We start from the raw sequence: 21,779 nt of genomic DNA on the forward strand, positions 1-21,779 counted from the left end.
CTACAAGCTTGACCTACTTGGTGAGTATGGTGTTAGTGCAAGCTTTAATGTTGCTGATTTGTCTCCTTTTGATGTAGGTGATAATTTGAGGACAAATCCTTCTCAAGAGGGGGAGAATGATGCAAATCAAGGAGCTGGTCACGCTGATCATACACGTGGAGATGGAGTTGAATTTGCACATGACCCTTTGTCACTTCCTAGTGGCCCAATTACAAGACTTAGAGCCAAACGTTTCAAGGAAGCACTAAATGGGCTAGTCCAAGAGAATTGGGCTGATTCTGAAAAGACTAAGATGAGCTCAGATAATAATCAAGACTTAGTCCATGTCATCAAAGCACTTGAAGAGGCAAATTAAAATACATTAAATCTAGTCATTTAGCTTGTTTGACTGCCTTTAAAAGTCCAAGAATCCAAAAAAAAACGTGGGAACTTGTTTTGGTTAATTTTTGTGCTTTTTTCAAAGCTGTAATTATGACTTGCCTATTCTTGGAGGGCTGTTCCAAGTATATAGATGGGTAATACGAATTTTAAAAATAAATTTTGGGTTTTCAGAAAAACTATTCTCCTTGTGAGGTCTTGTGTTCCTCTTGGTTCTTAAAAGAACTCTTGAACTTATCAAGTTAATCTTGTGGCGTTCAAGCAACCAAACTTATCACCTTGATTCTTGAGAGTTTCTTAGGAATTCTTGGTGTGGCGTTTTCAATCCAACGTAGTCTTGGTGTTTCATCTGATTAGATGACGGGTCAAGGCTCAACAAATCTTGTCTAACGATCTTGAGGTTCCAAACCATCATTGTTATCGGGTTTCATCACAATGGGGTTCCAAACCATCATTGTTATCGGGTTTCATCACAATGGGGTTCCAAACCATCATTGTTATCGGGTTTCATCACAATTGTTGGTGAAGTTCATATCAATTTGCTTGATCAAGCAATAAATGACATGGATAAGGAGAAATTCTTATCAGAAGACATCATCATCAATTTGGTTTTTGGGTTCTTATTCGCTAGCTTTGAGCCCATTTCAGTAGCATTGTCGTTAACTCTCAACTTACTTGCCGAACATCCTGCAGTTTTACAAGAGTTGACGGTATGCAAACGTACGTGAACATTTTTTTAGCACACAACACTGATCATGTATCATTTGTTAGCATCTTGCAGTTTTACAAGACTTGTAACCTAACACTGATCAATGATCATGTATCATTTGTTAGGATGAGCATGAGGCAATTCTTAAGAATAGAGAGAGTCCAAATTCCACACTCACAGGGGATGAATATGAGTCTATGACCTTTACTCATCAAGTCAGTTCTACAATCTCTGAATGTTCTGATCTCTCTTCAAGGTGTTTCATGATTCTAGTTATCATATAAAGCCAAATATTTTTTTGTGTGGATATTATAGGAAATCAATGAAGCTCTTAGGTTGGGAAGTGTTGCTCCTGTGTTACTACGAAAAGCACTAAAAGATATTGAATTTAAAGGTATGTTCTTCCATGCATATATTCAGTTCAGTGTCTTCATATATATGAAGTTAAAGTGTAAATGATTAGTCAAGTGCGTACCAGAATATACAATTCCAGCTGGTTGGACCATTATGCTTATAAATTCTGCTATTCAATTAAACCCAAACAAATACAAGGATCCACTTGCTTTCAATCCATGGCGTTGGAAGGTATGTAGTTGTAGCCTTATTGAAAGAAATAGATGATCCAACCACTTATAAGAGACTTGTTTTCCCTTATATTATTTCTGTTTATTCATGACAATTTCCTTGATAACATTTTTATAAATGCAACAGGATCTTGACCCATTGTTTGTATCTAAGAATTTCAAGCCTTTTGGAGGAGATATTAGACAATGTGGTGGAGCAGAGTATAGTAAAACGTTCTTGGCTACTTTCCTCCATGTTTTGGTCACCAAATATAGGTAATGTGTTCCCCTTTACAATCTAACTTGTGCAATTGTTGTAACATAATGTTTGCTGCCGGGTTTGTCATGGGATAAAAGAAACCTCTCAATTGAAATTGTTCTATTTCATGATTCAAATCAAACACTATAAAATTAAAGATTTATTTATTTATTTTTATAATTCAATTGTCGGGGAATGTGAGATTTGAACCTTGGACATCTCTGTTAAAAATACCAGGAGCGGTGCTTATTAAGGTACAACTAAGTGCAATTGTTGTAACATAATGTTTGCTGCCAGGATTGTCATAGGATAAAAGAAACCTCTCAATTGAAATTGATCTATTTCATGGTTCAAACCAAACACTATAAAATTAAAGAATTATTTATTTTTATAATTTGATTGTTGGGGAATGTGGGGTTTGAACTTCGGATATCTCTATTCAAAATACTAGTCGCTAACCTGTGTTATGCACGTGAACTTACTCATTTGTGAGGTAGACTAAAATAATTTTATAAAATCTTAAATTGATTAAGAAACTACACCATTACATGATTTGCTCTTGTATGACTTCAATTTGTGTTACAATTTGATGAAGAAGTCATTGCTTGAATGTGTAATGGCTTACAAAAAATTTGTTAGACAATTTCAGATACTGCAAAAAATATATTAAAAATTCAAATATTAAAACTTCTGAAAAACCAAAAAATATTAAAGAATCAAATGATTCATGGCTTAGAAATTATTGAAACAAAATAAAATATATGACTAAAAAATAGAAAAATATAAGAAAAAGATTGGGTTACATTCAAAAGAATAATCTATGGCTATAAGTGTGCACCTTATCATAAAATATCATGTTAGTGAAGTAGAGAGATGATGATGATGATGATGATAAACTTGACTAGGAGTTCTCAAGAAAGGGTAGTTAACACTCTCTTCCTTGCAGTATGTGGTTTCCCTTCTTCATGTGAAGGATGGTGGGTTCTCTAGTATTTGTATATACTTAGAGACTTGGTGTCTTCCGGATAGTGTTTCGTTCAGTTATTTGAAGATTTGGTGTGTTTCGGTTAGTTTTACTTCAGTTTTATCTTTTTGTTCTCTTTGTCATCGTTACTGCCCAATGGAGGAATTATCTATGCGGTGGAAGAAATTAACGTTGTCCGAATCTGAGGAAAATCAGATTGCCTTGAGAACTGAAGGAAAGAAGAGGGAGTTTGTACTTGCAGGAAAATTCTTTACTCGTAGATCTCTCAATGTTGAGGCCGTTGCTAGAACTTTTAGACCATTATGGCGGACAAAAGGTGGTTTCAATGTCACTGTTGGTGGTGAAAGTATTCTGTTGTTTGCTTTTGAATTGGAAGTTGATGCTGAAAGAGTTATTCAAGGCGAACCTTGGGCTTTTGACAGACATCTTGTTGTCTTTGAACATTATGATGGTTATACTTCTGTTCATTTGTTGGGTTTCAAAACGATTACTTTCTGGGTGCAAATACATAATCTACCTTTTCCTCTTCAAACTATTGAGACGGCTTTCAGTATTGGTGAGACTATTGGTTCTGTTATTCGACCAAAAGATTTGGGTGAAATGTTGGGTGCAAATTTTATGAGAGTGAGGGTGATCGTAGATATTTCGAAGCCTTTGTGTAGGGGAAGGAAGATTTCTTGGGATGCTGATTGTGAAGGTTGGGCTGCTTTCATGAATGAACGGCTGCCTAATATTTGTTACTGGTGTGGGTCTGTTTCTCATGATGATAAGGATTGTTTACTTTGGCTGCGTAGCAAGGGCACTTTGAAATCAGATGAACAGCAATTTGGTCCATGGATTAGGGCCCCTCTCTTTAATTCGGCAAAGAAATCGTTTGTTGAAGTTGAAGGATATGACACTTTAAAACATGGTGTGGATGGATTGGTGACACTTCATGGGACTCGTGATGCTTATGGTGTAACAGGCCCTCAATCCGGTTTGAATAGCATCTCCACTCCGTCTTCTTCTCGAGTTAATATCACTACAAGAAATCTGGGTTTAGGCGACGTTTGTAAAACGTCACTAAAAACCCAAAAAACGTCACTATAGACACAAATGGTCTATAGCGACGTTTGTTTTTGCGACGTTCAAAAACGTCGCAATAGAGCAAGACTATAGTTTATTGCGACGTTTCAAAAACGTCGCCATATATTACTCTTTAGTGGCGTTCAAAAACTTTTAGTGACGTTTTCTAAAACGTCACTAAATAATATACCATTTTCGTATGTAATATAGGAAAATACATTTAGCGACGTTTCAAAAACGTTGCAAAAGCTGCTCATTATTTAAAAAAAAAAATTAAAAATGCTATATTAACCTGCTTAAAATTCAACAATAACTAACACAAGCTTGTAATATATCAAATGTACCTACTAATCATCAATATTCCACAATAACACATTAACCATAGATATATATATATATATATATATATATATATATATATATATATATATATATATATATTTGTATAATACCAATACATGTATCACTTTAACTAAGTGGGTTGGTTGCCTAAGATTAATTGTAGCTATTAAATTAAGTTTCTTAGTTAGTTAAAAACCCATTAATATATATGTTTGGAACATAGTCTATTTTGCAATCCTATTGTTCATTCCTTGCCATTGCTAGAAAGTATAATATTGAAAAACAAATACTAACACTCTAAAGAAATACTTACAATGATTCAGCCCTTGATCCTCAAGTCCTTTTGCCCAAGAAGCCAAATCTGAATAAGAGAATTTTTCTACCAATTTCCAACCAAAATAGAAAAAAGCAAAAATTAGTACAAAACTCCATGACCCATTAAAGAAAAACCAAATCAAAGCAAACCCATTAGCCAAAAAAAAAATACTTACACTCTAAAGAAACTTGAACAACAAAAACTTTAAACCAAAACTGAAAAATAGCAAAAATTAGCACAAAAGCTCCATGACCCATTAAAGAAATACTATATCAAAGCAAACCCATAAGCCAAGAACAAATACTTACACTCCAAAAAAACTTGAACAATAAAAAAGAGGGAAAAAAGTATGGTGGTGGCAGTAGGTCCTAGTGGAGGTTGATGATGGCCATGGTGGCAATGGGTGGAAGGGAAAAGATGTGTGGTGGTTCTAGAGAAAATGTATCACAAAGAAAAAACTAGGAACAAAGAACAAAGAAAAGAAAAGAAAAGAAAAGAAAAGAAGAGGACAATCAATAGTGAGCCTAAGAAAGAAAAGAGTGGGACACGGAGTGAGTTAATGGAAAGAAAGAAAAAACAAAAGTGTAGGCCAAAAAAAAAATAAAGAGGGAAAAAAAGTGTGGGAACCTGAAATCCAAAAGTTTAGAACATATAGCGACGTTTTCTAAACGTCGCTATAGAGTGTTTTGAAAGTGTTTGCTTTAATGAATATCGCGCGTTTTTTTTTTCCCACCAACAGGTGGAGACCATTTGTTGTCATCACTATAGCGACGTTTTCGAAAACGTCGCTATAGAGTGTTTGAAAGTGTTTACTTTAGTCAATATAGCGCCCTTTCTTTTTTCCCCACCAACAGGTGGAGACCATTTGCTGTAATCACTATAGCGACGTTTTCGAAACGTCGCTATAGAGTGTTTGAAAGTGTTTACTTTAGTCAATATAGTGCTTTTTTTTTTCTCCCACCACCAGGAGGAGACCATTTGCTGTCATCACTATAGCGACGTTTTCGAAAACGTCGCTATAGAGTCTTTCTTTTTTAGACACATGCTCAGTACATTTTCTTTAATCACTATAGCGACGTTTTAATAAAACGTCGCTATACACGAGATATGCGCTGCTAAAACTATACTTCTTGCGACGTTTTAAGAAACGTTGGTATTGTTTTGAGCTACAGCGACGTTTTTTAAAAAACGTCGCTAAAATCTCAATCTTTAGCGGCGTTCTTAGAAAACGTCACAGTATGCCACTTATAGTGGCGGATTTAAAAACGTCACTAAAAAAAACGCCGCCTAAACCCAGATTTCTTGTAGTGTATTGCCAATGCTATGCTGACTCCACCTGTGGGGGGAAACATGAAGGCTGCGGAGTATGTTTCTTCATCGGAGAGGCTCTCAAAGATGCTGTTGGAGAATGGTCAGAATGCTACAGAGCAGAACCCGACTTTTGAGGAGCAGTTACATGCATTAGATAAGGAGATTAACTACTCTCCAGGGTTTTCAAAATTGAATCCTGATTTTCCTAGGTTTCCTTCAGTCACGGTTCCGTTGTTATCTCATGCCACTTCATCTATTAATGTGTCAAAGGAATATCCGAACTTCATTGGGAATCCACTTGGACGTGAGATGGACTCTTTGGAGACCATACGGGCTGAAGAATTTCAAGTGGGCTGGCCTTCTATTACTAAAGAAAAGAAAGGCTCGCGTGGTAGGCCTAAGAAATCTACACCAGACGACTTGGTTGCCGTTGATGTTTCAACTACTTCATCCCCTAAAAACTCCTCTTTGCCTACCCGTACTTCTAAAAGAACTTGGAAGAGAGTTGCTGATAAAAAATTCCATGTTTCACTGCTGGAAGGCGTGAGTCCTGACCTGGGGGAACAGCGAAAACTGACTGAACCTACAAGTGCAGAAAGTCAATCTGTTGCAGAGGAAAAGAAGCAGAAAATTGAGGTAAGCTCGACTACTCAAACGGCGGAGGTTGCTCAGCAAACCTACCGAGCACAATGAATCTTTTAAGTTGGAACTGTCGGGGACTTGGAAACCTCCAAACAGTTAATGCCTTGGCAAAGGTGGTGAATAAAGAAGAGCTCATTCTTGTTTTCCTATGGAAACTAAATTGAAAAAAGATTGGCTGGAATTAATTAAGGAAAAATGCAAAATGAAGAATTGTTTTGTCGTTCCTAGTATTAGGAATAGTGGTGGTCTTATTTTGTTGTAGAAAGAAGATTTGAGGGTAGATGTTCAAACTTTTTCTCAAAATCATATTGATGCTTTTGTGGATGGTAGAGAAATTGGTTGGTGGCCCTTTACGGGTTTCTATGGTCATCCAGATACAGCTAAGAAGCATGAATCTTGGGCAAAATTGAAGCAATTAAAAGGTACGTCGTCTTTACCATCGCTGGTTATTGGTGATTTTAATGAGATTATAGGTCTCTCAGAGAAAGAGGGTGGTTGTATTCGTCCTAGAAAGCAGATGGAGGATTTTGTGACTACTATTGATTATTGTGGTTTGTGTGACTTGGGTTTTATTGGATCTAAGTTTACTTGGCTCTATCAAACAGCTTGTGGGGTCCAAATAAGAGAGAGGTTGGATAGGGCTTTGGCTAATTTAGAGTGGAGGTCTCTTTATCCTATGGCTAAGCTTCATTATTTGTCTTCCCTAGTTTCGGATCACTCTCCCTTATCCCTTCATTTATTTCAATGACAAAAGAGAAGAAGGAATAGGAAAATTTTCAGGTTTGAATCAATGTGGTTGAAGGATTCAAGATGTGAAAGTGTTGTAAAGAGTGCATGGGAGTGTGGTCAATTGGTAGGTTCGGATTGGGTCCTCCAAGACTGTTTGGAGCGATGTAAAGCTGAGTTATCCGCTTGGAATAAAGCTGAATTTGGTCATGTGGGAAGGCATATTATGGAACTTCAAACAAAATTAGAGTGGTTAGAATTGCAACTTGTTTCTAAGGAAATTGTGGAAGCAATGAGACATACTCGAATTGAATTGAATTGTTGGTTGGATAGAGAGGATGATATGTGGAGGCAATGGTCATGGCTTAATTGGTTTCAACATGGTGATAGGAACACAAGCTTCTTTCATGCCAAGGCATCCGCTAGACAAAGAAAGAATTTCATGCATGGGCTGTTGGATGATGATGGGGTTTGGCAAGTTGAAGAGGATAAGATGACGGAGATTGCAATTGGATATTATGGGGATCTTTTCTCTACTAGCAATTTGGTGGAATTTTTTGAATTATTATTGGCTATGAAACCTAAAGTGACTCAAGCAATGAATGATTGGCTGGTTTACCCTTTTGTGGAGAGTGAAGTCAAGGGAGCTTTGAAACAAATGTACCCATTGAAGGCACCAGGGCTTGATGGGATGCCTCCTCTTTTCTTCCAACATTTCTAGAGCACTAGTGGCATGGTTGTCACGAAAACGGTACTTGATTTTCTAAACTCTGGTATTTCTCCTCCACATTTTAATGATACCCACATATCTCTTGTTCCAAAAATTAAAGAGCCAAAGAAGATTACTGATTATAGGCCTATAAGCTTATGTAACATTGTTTACAAGATTGCATCAAAAGCTATTGCAAATAGGCTGAAACGGTTTTTACCCTCGATTATTAGTGATACACAGAGTGCTTTTGTTCATGGAAGGTTGATTACTGATAATGTATTGGTGGCTTTTGAAACAATGCACCACATTAGTCAGAAAAAGGGGGGTAAGGTAGGGGAAATGACTCTCAAACTAGATATGAGTAAAGCTTATGATAGGGTGGAGTGGGTTTGGTTGGAAAAGGTTATGGAGAAATTGGGTTTTGCTGATAGGATAAGGGCATTAATTATGCGATGTGTTTCTACGGTAACTTATTCAATCAAGATTAATGGGGTACCAAGGGGACACATTATTCCATCTAGGGGAATCTGTCAAGGAGATCCTTTATCACCTTATCTCTTTCTCTTGTGTGCAGAAGGTTTGTCTGCTTTGATTCAATCTGCATTGGACATGGGTCAAATGGAGGGTGTGAAGATTTGTCGAGGATATCCACGATTATCTCATTTGTTTTTTGTAGATGATCGTATGATTTTTTACAAGGCGACATTAAAGGAGTGCAATGAGCTACAAAGATTGCTTGGGGTGTATGAGAAAGCTTCAGGTCAACAGCTAAACCGTGCAAAAACATCTTTGTTTTTCAGTAGTAATACCTCAAGAGATGTCCAAGAGGAGATAAGGAATCGGTTTGATGCCCAAATAATTAAGCAACATGAGCAGTATCTTTGTTTGCCTTCTTTGGTTGGGAGAAATAAGAGATCTACCTTCAGTGCTATTAAGGAGAAATTGGGGAAAGTGTTGGCGGGTTGGAAAGAGAAACTACTCTCCAAGGGGGGGAAAGAAGTTCTCATTAAAGCAGTGGCTCAAGCTATACCGACTTATACTATGAGTTGTTTTAAAGTTCCAGATTCGCTTTGTGATGATTTAATGGGAATGATTAGGAATTTTTGGTGGAGACAAAAAAAGGAGGAAAGGAAAGTGGCATGGCTTAGTTGGGAGAAGATGTGTGAACCTAAGTGTAATGGAGGAGTGAGATTCAAAGATTTGAAATTGTTCAACAAGCTTTGCTTGCGAAACAGGGCTGGTTTCTTCAAATGGGTGGTAACTCTCTTGTCTATAGGGTTCTTAAGGCAAAATATTTCCCAACTTGTGATTTTGTTAATGCCTCGATTGGACATAATCCCTCTTATACTTGGAGGAGTTTAATTTCTGCCCAAAGCTTCGTTCTTGAAGGTTTACGATGGAGGGTTGGCAATGGTGCAAATATAAGGGTTTGGCAAGATAAGTGGCTGCCAAGGGGTTCGACTTATAGTGTTATTTCCCCAAGGTTATTTTTGCATGTTGATACAAGGGTGGCTGACTTAATTGATTTGCACACAGCTAAGTGGAAAAATGAAGTAATTGATAGTCTTTTTCTCCCTCATGAAGCTAATTTAATTAAGAGAATTTCTTTGAGTGCTACTTTACCGGCTGACAAACAGGTATGGGCTGTCACTAACAATGGCATATTAACTGTTGGGAGTGCATATAAATTGGCGACTTCATTGTTTAGATCAAAAAATCATGGTACTACTTCTGATGGTATTCTTCTAAGAAGATTTTGGAAGAAAGTGTGGTCATTGCCTATTCCTCATAAGGTGCGTCATTTTTGTTGGCGTGCTTGCCGCGACACTTTACCGACGAAAGCCAAACTGATGAGGCGTAATATTATTGCTGAAGATTTGTGTTTGTGCTGTTTGGATAGTGCGGAAACAAATGGTCATATTTTTTGGGGTTGTACGAAAGCTCAAGAGGCTTGGACATCTTCAAAATTAAGTCTCATACCTCTTGCTGCTAACATTGTTTCCTTTCAGGATCTGTTATGGCATGAACTGATGATCAATAACTCTGGGGATGAGAAGTGTTCACAGATGGTTATGATTGCTTGGTCTCTATGGTGTAATAGAAATGATATCTATCATGGAGGTGAAGCCAAAAATGGCCTGGCAGTGGCTCGGTATGCAGCTGGTTACCTTCAGGAATATTGGTCAGCCATTGAGAAGCACGATTCTACTACTGCTGATTTGGATCAGCTTTTCGGCACTACCCAGGGAACTACTCAACTTTCGGTCTGGACTCCTCCTCATTCAGGTTCATGCAAAATAAATGTTGATGGTGCTCTTTTTCCTTCAAAGAAGTTGGCTGGCATTGGTGTAGTCATTAGAGATCAGCAAGGCAGATTGTTGGCTGCATTATGCAGAAAAATTAGAGCTCAATTGGGGGTAATTGAAATTGAAGCAAAGGCATATGAAGCTGGGTTGTTGCTGGCAAGCCATTTGGGGTTGAAAAATGGGGTGCTGGAGGGAGATTCCTTGATTGTTTCTAATGCTCTCAACCAGGTTTCAAAGGCTCCTACTTCGGTTGCACTATTGTAGAAGGTATTCATGCTCTAAGTTCTGAGGTTGGAGTTGTTGACTATTCTCATGTGCGAAGGATTGGTAATCAGCCAGCCCATATTCTAGCAAGACAAGCTCAAAGCCTTGTCAATGATGTAATTTGGATTGAAGAGATTCCTTGTTGTATTCATCAAACTCTTATCCACGATGTACTTGGATCTTGATGTTTTAATAATATGTTCATGTGAGTTTATCCAAAATAATAATAATAATAATAATAATAATAATAATAATAATAATAATAATAATAATAACTAGTCGCTAACCCGTGCTATGCACGGGAACCTACCTATTTGTGAGATAAACTAAAATTAATTGTATAAAATCTAAATTGATTAAAAAACTATACTATTGCATGATTTGCTCTTTTATAACTTCAATTTGTGTTACAATTTAATGAAGAAACCATTACTTGAATTTCTAAAAAATAAAAAAATATTAAAGAATCAGATGTTAAAACTTTTAAAAGACCAAAAAATATTGAAAAATCATAACATTTACTTCCGACAAATTTTTGAAAAAAAAAATGTATATGATTACACAATACAGAAAATATAAATGAAATTGATTACCTTCAAAAGAATAATACATAGTATAGTCATTGAAATCTGCTAAACATGTCCAAATATTGCAAAACCTAACACAAATTCAGATGTTAAAATTTTCAAATGTCAAAAAAGATATATAATTAAAGAATAAGTTATTGAAACAATTCAAAAAATATATGACTACTCAAAAGAGAAATATAAGAAAAAGAAAAAAGTATACAAACCCATAGAGCAATAAGTTTTAAATTTTCATGGGTATTCCAGAAGTCACGGCTATAATTTGTAGCAAATCATGGTTTGATACACTTTCACAACTTCACATTGAGAAAGATCCCTAATAAGTACAAATGTTCCAAGCTATGCAGCCTAATGATGAATGAAATAGCATAACCTTATGGTTCATAACAGCTTAATCGGTTGTAAACCATGTACGTGGGTGTTGCACTGAATTTTTTGTATCCCTTGATGACCTTTTCCACTGCATCAAGGAAATCTTTCTCTGTCACAGAGTTCCTTTGTGCTCGGATGGCAAACATGCAGGCCTGAAAAAAGGGGCAATCGAAATCCACAACATATCAATTTGGCTTTTAAAAAAAATATATATATTACTGCTTTTATAGTGTTCATGATTAACCTTGCAATTTTGGAGATAAATTATCAATATTTCAATTTGAATTTAAGTTGGACTTGTTAAAGAGATAGAATTTCACTCCTTATTAATTCGGAGTTAAAAATAAAAATAAAAAATAAAAAACTACTCGATTTCCTGTGAAAAGGAATTATACTTCTTCTCAATATTCCAACCCTGTACTATACTTTATTTTGGAAAGTTGGTTCAGTAACGTATCCTTTGCAGAGAAGGAATTGGAGTTGAAAACAAATTGACTAAGTCAAAGCCGATTAAGTTGGTATTGAAATGCCTAGCTAAAAACTTCAACTATTCCAAGTGGCTAATGTATCCTTTGTTTAAGAGTTTTATCGGTTTTTTAAAAAAAAAATTATAAAATATCAAATTTACTTTTGGGGATGGAAATGAGGTTTTTTAATTAGTTTTTTTTATTTTAAATATTGTGCTAACGTGAAAAATTGTGGAGAGAGCAGAGCTTCGGTTTTATATATATATATAGATAATAATAATAATAATAATAACGATTGAGTTTTAGTTTAAGTTAAACTTGTTAGAGAGATAGAGTTTTACTCTTGGTTAAGTTTGGATTAAACAAAAATAATTTTGTATAAAAAAATGATGAGTTTGAGATTAAGTTGGATTTGTTAGAGAGATAGAGTTTCACTACTTGTTAAGTTTGAACTAAACAAAGATAATTTAATTTAAATAAAAAAATAATTTTATTTAAATAAAATAATAATTTTATTTAAATATTGTGCTGGTGTGGAAAATTGTGAGAATTTTAAGGCTTTGGTTTATTTAAATATTGTGCTGATGTGAAAAATTGTGAAAATTTCAGAGATTTCGGTTATATATATATATAGACTAGGAGGGGTGCTTATTGAGGTACAACTAAATAAAATCTTACAACATTGTAAATAAAATCATAATTGTAATAAGGATAAATTTACGATACAACTAATATGCAATATCCTACCACATTGAACCTCATTGTAATTTTTTTTTTCTTTTAATAGGTGGACAAAGGTCAAGGGAGGAACCATTGGTCGAAATTCTATGCTCAGATTTCCAGATGGCCTCCACATTAAATTCTCTATAATAAGTAATTACAATACATTTTTATTTCATGCAAAATAATGGATATTTCTATATTGAAATAAGATGTTTCAATTTTACCAAAAATAATTGGATACTTATCCAAATGTAAGTATATATTTTCTTGCCTCATTGTATATGTGTTTTAGGGATTCGATTGTGTCACATCCAATAATATATCATCTATAAAACGTGCCCACTAGGTGTGAAAGTGTGGTAATTGTGTAAAACATTATATAATTGAGTATGTGAAATAATAATTTCCCTTTAATTTATGTAACCTCTCTCTCTCTCTCTCTCATATTATACTATTAGCAAATAATGTTTTTGATGTGTGTGAGAGAGAGGAAACATGTGCTAGTTTTAAGCCATATCAACTTCTCAATGTGAATAAATTGTTAAAGTTTGTTCAATTCATGTTTTACTAACAATTCATTTAAATATTATTTTTTATTTTTTATTTTTTTGCTAATACAATAGAATTTCGGCCGATGATGTTCACTAACTAGTTTGAAGACAAGAGACTTTAACAATATAACTAATTGGTTTTTGTTCAGTTTATATTTTCATGACAACTGATTTAAATGGAATGGGATTTATATTATGACAAAGATTTTAAAAAGAAAATATTTTTCGTTTAAATAACTCGAAAGAATACCTAATATTTTTTTTTTTCTAAAATAGAAAGAATAAAAAAATAATTGGACAACTTATTGAAATGTACCAATATTCTTTTGTCTGGTTTTACATTTATTTCATTCTATCTCTCCAAAACTTTCATGTTTGCCCTATTTTTTATTTGAGCACGAGGAAGCACGTTGTGCTACGGCCTACATATATATTTTAAGTTGAAACCAGCTTAGATCCAGTATACAAGAGCACCGGACCCATTGAGATGCTGATACATGTCAACATCCCAATGGATCTTGTGCTCATGTGCACTGGGCCCAATCCTTACCCATTTTTAGCCATATCAAAACTTCTCAATTTGAATAACTTATTAAAGTTTGTTGAATTCACATTCCACGAAGAATTCATTTGGATTGAATGGAATTAGAGGTTAATGGATGGGATTGTCATTGCGATTTAATGGTTTTAGTGAAAGTAAGTGCTTTTGGGTTGGCTTCTTTTTTAGAGAAAGTGAGAGAGAGAAGACTTTTGGTGAGAGGGCATAGACGGCTTCAACAAGGTGATGAGGAAATTGGATCTGGCTCTCACAAACTAATGGAGTCCTCGACTCCACCACATTTCAATGGAGTCGTTGATTCCCAAAATTATTTTAAATAAAGTGGGGATGCTAATTCCTTCAAATTCGAACATGACTAATTCTTTGGGAATTCCTAATTTCTTTATCGAGATTGGAGTTAATAATTTACAAAATAAAATGAACTTAAAAATAATCATTCGAAGAAATTTTTTAATTCACAATTCCTAAAACATGTTCCCAAAAAATAAAATTGCTTCACATGAGTTCTCTTTCCCTTAATTAAATTTGGAAACCTCCATCAAAATATTCATTAAAATTTCGACAAAGAAGCAAATCAAAGAAAATGGAAATTGCTTGGACTTTCAACTTCTCAAAAAGAGAATCATTGATTCAATTTCCATAAAAACACGGTCCTTGACTTATCCTTGAGATTAAAACCAATTGTCTCACCCAAAAGCAAAATTAAGTTGAGACCTAATTAAATACAAAGTGTTTGACTTAAATGTCCATCATTTACATCGGGAAAAATCAATTTCAAGATTTAAATCTAAGACCTCAAATTAAGATCTACGAATTAGCTTGATCCTCATCAAGGGTACGTAGGCAACCTAAATAAATTATTAGGCGGAACCAAAAATAAATAAAAACACATATCTCCCTAAACATGAAAATAAATGAACATATTTACAAAGATTACGTGGTTGGAATCAAAGGGTCTTCCCTTTAAACAAAGGATTGTAATTAAGAGATACATTATTTTCAATGGGCACTACTCACATCAATAAACCTCATATTTTAGTGGAGTCCTTGACTCTACCATATTTTAATGGAGTCCTAAACTTCACCACATTTCAATGAAGTCCTCGATTCCCAAAACTATTTTAAATAAAGTAAGGATTCTAAATCCTTCAAATTCCAACATGACTAATTTTTTGGGGATTCCTAATTTCTTAATCAAGATTGGAGTTAATAATTTACAAAATTAAATGAACATATAAAATTGATTTGAATAAATTTTCCAATTCCCAATTCCTCAAACATGTCACAAAAAAAAAATTGCTTCAAAGGAGTTTTCTTTCCCTTAATTAAATTTGGGAAACTCATTCAAAATATTCATTAAAATTCCTACAAAGAAGCATATGAAAGAAAATGGAAAATTGCTTGGACATTCAACTTCTCAAAGAGAGAATCCTTGTTTCAATTTCTATAAAACACATGATCATTGACTTATCCTCGAGATTAAAGCCAATTATCTCACCCAAAAGCAAAATTAAGTCGAAGCTTAATTAAATACAATGTGTTTGACTTAAATGACCATCATTTAAATTGGGCAAAATCAATTTTAGGATTTTAATTTAAAACCTCAAATTAAGAACTATGAATTGGCTTGATCCCCATCAAGGGTACATAGGTAACGTAAATAAATTATTAGGTGCAGCCACAAATTTAAAAAAAAAAAACATATCTCCTTATATATGAAAATAAATAAACTTATGTACAAAGATGATGTGGTTGGAATCAAAGGGTCTTCCATTGAAACAAGAGATTGTAATTAAGAGATACATTATCTTGAATGGGCGCTACTCACATCAATAAAACTCGTATTTTAATGGAGTCCTTGACTGTACCACATTTTAATGGAATCCGTGACTCTACCCAATTAATGGAGTCCTTGACTCTACCATATTTTAAAGGTGTCTTTGACTCTAGCAAACTAATGGAGTCCTCAACTCCACCACATTTCCATGGAGTTCTTGATTCCAAAATAAAGTGGGGATTCTAATACCTTCAAATTCCAACAAGACTAATTTTTTAGGATTCCTAATTTCTTAAACAAGATTGTAGTTAACAATTAACAAAATAAAATGAAAAAAAAAAAGTTTGATTTGAAGAAATTTTCCGATCCCCAATTCCTAAAACATGTTCACAAAAAAATAAAATTGCTTCAAAGGAGTTCTCTTTCCCTTATTTAAATTTGGGAACCTCAATAAAAATATTAATTAAAATTCCAACAAAGAAGCAAGTGAAAGAAAAGGGAAAATTGCTTGGACATTCAACTTCTCAAAGAGAGAATCATTGATTCAATTTCCATAAAAACACGGTCCTTGACTTATTCTTGAGATTAAAACCAATTATCTCACCCAAAAGTAAAATTAAGTTGATACTTAATTAAATACAAAGTGTTTGACATAAATGTCCATCATTTAAATTGGGCAAAATCAATTTGAGGATTTTAAATCTAAAACTTCAATTTAAGAATTACGAATTGGCTTGATCTACGTCAAGGGTACGTAGGCAACCTAAATAAATTATTAGGTGCAACCACAAATAAATAAAAACTCATATCTCCTTAAACATGAAAATAAATAAACTTATGTACAAAGACGACGTGACTGGAATCAAATGGTCTTCCTTTGAAACAAGGGATTGTAATTAAGATATACATTATCTTGAATGACCACAACTCTCATCAATAAAACTTATATTTTAATGGAGTTCTTGACTCTACCTAATTAATGGAGTCATTGACTCTATCATATTTTAATGGAGTCCTTTACTCTAACAAACTAATGGAGTCCTAAACTTCACCACATTTCTATGGAGTCCTTGATTCCCAAAATTATTTTAAATAAAGTGAGGATTCTAAATCCTTCAAATTCCAACCTGACTAATTTTTTTGTGGATTTGTAATTTCCTAATCAAGATTGGAGTAAATAATTTACAAAATAAAATGAACATATAAAAATTGAGTTGAATAAATTTTCGAATTCCCAATTCCTCAAACATGTAGACAAAAAAATAAAATTGCTTCAAAGGAGTTTTATTTCCCTTAATTAAATTTGGGAACCTCAATCAAAATATTCATTAAAATTCCAACAAAGAAGCAAATGAAAGAAAAGGGAAAATTGCTTGGACATTCAACTCCTCAAAGAGAGAATCCTTGATTCAATTTCCATAATTATACAGTCCCTAACTTATCCTTGAGATTAAAACCAATTATTTCACCCAAAATCAAAATAAAGTCGATGCTTAATTAAATACAAAGTGTTTGACTTAAATGTCCATCATTTAAATTGGGAATAATCAATTTGAGAAATTTAAATCTAAAACCTCAAATTAAGAATTGAGAATTACGACTTGGCTTGATCCACGTCAAGCGTACGTAGGCAACCTAAATAAATTATTAGGTGCAGCCACAAATAAATAAAAACTCATATCTCCTTAAACATGAAAATAAATAAACTTATGTACAAAGACGACGTGACTGGAATCAAATGGTCTTCCTTTGAAACAAGGAATTGTAATTAAGATATACATTATCTTGAATGGCCACAACTCTCATCAATAAAAATTATATTTTAATGGAGTCCTTGACTCTACCCAATTAATGGAGTCATTGACTCTACCATATTTTAATGGAGTCTTTTACTCTAACAAACTAATGGAGTCCTAAACTTCACCACATTTCTATGGAGTCCTTGATTCCCAAAATTATTTTAAATAAAGTGAGGATTCTAAATCCTTCAAATTCCAACCTAACTAATTTTTTTGTGGATTCGTAATTTCTTAATCAAGATTGGAGTAAATAATTTACAAAATAAAATGAACATATAAAAATTGAGTTGAATAAATTTTCGAATTCCCAATTCCTCAAACATGTAGACAAAAAAATAAAATTGCTTCAAAGGAGTTTTATTTCCCTTAATTAAATTTGGGAACCTCCATCAAAACATTCATTAAAATTCCAACAAAGAAGCAAATGAAAGAAATGGGAAAATTGCCTGGACATTCAACTTCTCAAAGAGAGAATCCTTGATTCAATTTCCATAATTATACGGTCCCTGACTTATCCTTGAGATTAAAACCAATTATCTCACCCAAAATCAAAATAAAGTCGATGCTTAATTAAATACAAAGTGTTTGACTTAAATGTCCATCATTTAAATTGGGCATAATCAATTTGAGGATTTTAAATCTAAAACCTCAAATTAAGAACTATGAATTGGCTTGATCCCTGTCAAGGGTACCTAGGCAACCTAAATAAATTATAGGGGCAGCTACAAATAAATAAAAACACATATCTCCTTAAACATGAAAATAAATGAACTTATGTAGGAAGACAGCGTGGTTGGAATCAAAGGGTCTTCCTGTGAAATAAGGGATTGTAATTAAGAGATACTTTATCTTGAATGGGCACTACTCACATCAATAAAACTCACATTTTATTAGAGTCCTTGACTCTACCACTTTTTAATGGAGTCCTTGACTCTACCCATTTAATGGAGTCCTTGACTCTTCCATATTTTAATGGAGTCCTTAAATCTAACAAACTAATGGAGTCCTCGACTCCACCATATTTCTATGGAGTCCTTGATTCCCAAAATTATTTTAAATAAAGAGGGGATTCTAATTCCTTCAAATTCCACTATGACTAATGTCTTGGGGACTCCTAATTTCTTAATCAAGATTGGAGTTAATAATTTACAAAATAAAATGAATATATAAAAATTGATTTGAATAAAATTTCCAATTCCCAATTCGTCAAACATGTACACAAAAAAAATAAAATTGTTTCAAAGGAGTTTTTTTTTTTTTTTTCCCTTAATTACATTTGAATACCTCAATCAAAATATTTGATTAAAATTCTTGCAAAGAAGAAAATGATAGAAAATGGAAAATTGCTTGGATATTCAACTTCAAGGAGAGAATATTTGATTCAATTTCCATAAAAATATGGTCCTTGAGTTATCATTGAGATTAAAACCAATTATCTCAACCAAAAGCAAAATTAAGTTGATGCTTAATTAAATACAAAGTTTTTGACTTAAATGTCTAGCATTTAAATTGGGGAAAATCAATTTGAGGATTTTAAATCTAAAATCTCAAATTAAGAACTACGAATTGGCTTGATCCTCGTCAAGGGTACATAGGCAACCTAAATAAATTATTAGGTGCAGCCACAAATAAACAAAAACCCATATCTCGTTAAACAAGAAAATAAATGAACTTATTTACAAAGACGGCGTGGTTGGAATCAAAGGGTCTTCCCGTGAAATAAGGGATTGTAATTACGAGATTCATTATCTTGAATGGGCACTACTCACATCAATAAAACTCATATATTAATGGCATCCTTAACTCTACCACATTTTAATGATGTCCTTGACTCTACCCAATTAATGGAGTCCTTAACTTTACCATATTTTAATGGAGTCCTATACACTAACAAACTAATCGAGTCCTCAACTCCAACCCAGTTCTATGGAGTCCCTGATTCCCAAATTTATTTTAGATAAAGTTGGGATTCTAATTCCTTCAAATTCCAACATGACTAATTTTTTGGGGATTCCAAATTTCTTAACCAAGATTGGAGTTAATAATTTCAACATAAAATGAACAAAAAAAAAATTGATTTAAAGAAATTTTCCAATCCCCAATTCCTAAAACATGTTCACAAAAAAATAAAATTGCCTTAAAGGAGTTCCCTTTACCTTAATTAAATTTGGGAATCTCAATCATTCATTAAAATTCCAACAAAGAAGAAAATGAAAGAAAAGGGAAAATTGCTTGGATATTCAACTTCTCAAAGAGAGAATCCTTGATTCAACTTCCATAATAAGACGGTCCTTGACTTATCCTTGAGATTAAAACCAATTATCTCACCCAAAATCAAAATTAAGTTGATACTTAATTAAATACAAAGTGTTTGACTTAAATGTTCATCATTTAAATTTGGCAAAATCAATTTGAGAATTTTAAATCTAAAACCTCAAATTAAGAACTACAAATTGGCTTGATCCCCGTCAAGGGTACGTAGGCAACCTAAATAAATTATAGGTGCAGTCATAAATAAATAAAAACACATATTTCCTTAAACATGAAAATAAATGCACTTATGTACAAAGACAGCGTGGTTGGAATCAAAGAGTCCACCCTTGAAACAAGGGATTGTAATTAAGAGATACATTATCTTGAATGGGCACTACTTACATCAATAAAACTCACATTTTAATGGAGTCCTTAACTCTACCCATTTAATGGAGTCCTTGACTCTACAATATTTTAATGGAGTCCTTAAATCTAACAAACTAATAGAGTCCTCGACTTCACCACATTTCAATGGAGTCCTTGATTCCCAAAATTATTTTAAATAAAGAGGGGATTGAAGTTAATAATTTACAAAATAAAATGAACATAAAAAAATTGATTTGAAGAAATTTTCCCATTCCCAATTCCTAGAATATGTTAACAAAAAAATAAAATTGCTGCAAAGGAGTTTTCTTTCCCTTAATTAAATTTGAGAACCTCAATCAATATTCATTAAAATTCCTGCAAAGAAGCAAATGATAGAAAAGGGAAAATTGCTTGGATATTCAACTTCTCAAGGAGAGATTCCGTGATTCAATTTTCATAATAATATGGTCCTTGAGTTATCATTGGGATTAAAACCAATTATCTCACTCAAAAGAAAAATTAAGTTGATGCTTAATTAAATACAAATTTTTTGACTTAAATTTCCATCATTCAAATTGGGCAAAATCAACTTGAGGATTATAAATCTAAAACGTCAAATTAAGAACAACGAATTAGCTTGATCCCCATCAAGGGTACCTAGGCAACCTAAATAAATTATTAGGCACAGCCACAAATAAATAAAAGCACATATCTCCTTAAACATGAAAATAAATGAACTTATTTACAAAGACGATATGGTTGGTATCAAAGGGTCTTCCCTTGATATAAGGGATTGTAATTAAGGGATACATTATCTTGAATAGGCACTACTCACATCAATAAAACTCATATTTTAATGGTGTCCTTAACTCTATCACATTTTTAATGAAGTTCTTGACTCTACCCAATTAATGGAGTCATTGACTTTACAATATTTTAATGGAGTCCTATACTCTAACAAACTAATGAGTCCTCGACTCCAACCCATTTCAATGGAGTCCTTGATTCCCAAATTTATTTTAAATAAAGTTGGGATTCTAATTCCTTCAAATTCCAACATGACTAATTTTTTGGGGATTCCTAATTTCTTAAACAAGATTGGAGTTAATAATTTCAAAAAAAAAAATGAACAAAAAAAAATTGATTTGAAGAAATTTTCCAATTCCCAATTCCTATAACAAGTTCACACACACACACACACACACACACACAAAAAAAAAAAAAAAGAAAAAAAAATTGCTTCAAAAGAGTTTTCTTCCCTTAATTAAATTTATGAACCTCAATCAAACTATTCATTAAAATTCTAACAAAGAAGCACATGAAAGAAAAGGAAAAATTGCTTGGACATTCAACTTCTCAAAGTGGGAATCCTTGATTCAATCTCCATAAAAACATGGTCCTTGACTTATCCTTGAGATTAAGACCAATTATCTCACCCAAAAGCAAAATTAAGTCAATGCTTAATTAAATAAAAAGTGTTTTACTTAAATGTCCATCATTTAAATTGAGCAAAATCAAGTTAACGATTTTAAATTTAAAACCTCAAATGAAGAACTACGAATTAGCTCGAACCCCGTCAAGGGTACGTAGGCAACCTAAGTGAATTATTAGGTGCAGCCACAAATAAAGAAAACACATGTCTCATTAAACATGAAAATAAATGAACTTATGTACCAAGACGACGTGGTTCGAATCAAAGGGTCTTCCATTGGAATAAGAGATTGTAATTAAGAGATACATTATCTTG

At 33.4% G+C, this 21,779-nt stretch overlaps 1 long non-coding RNA gene across 1 annotated transcript; it reads left to right on the forward strand.

Annotated features, from left to right (window-relative positions):
* The first annotated feature begins 1,542 nt into the window (after positions 1-1,542).
* Positions 1,543-13,136, forward strand: LOC142642512 (uncharacterized). The gene is made up of 3 exons (XR_012845672.1): positions 1,543-1,672; positions 1,799-1,926; positions 12,792-13,136. It is a non-coding gene; the product is annotated as an uncharacterized LOC142642512 (long non-coding RNA).
* The last annotated feature ends 8,643 nt before the right edge of the window (positions 13,137-21,779 follow it).

Source organism: Castanea sativa, chromosome 7 (genome assembly GCF_040712315.1).
Source record: "Castanea sativa cultivar Marrone di Chiusa Pesio chromosome 7, ASM4071231v1".
NCBI classification, from domain to species: Eukaryota; Viridiplantae; Streptophyta; class Magnoliopsida; order Fagales; family Fagaceae; genus Castanea; species Castanea sativa.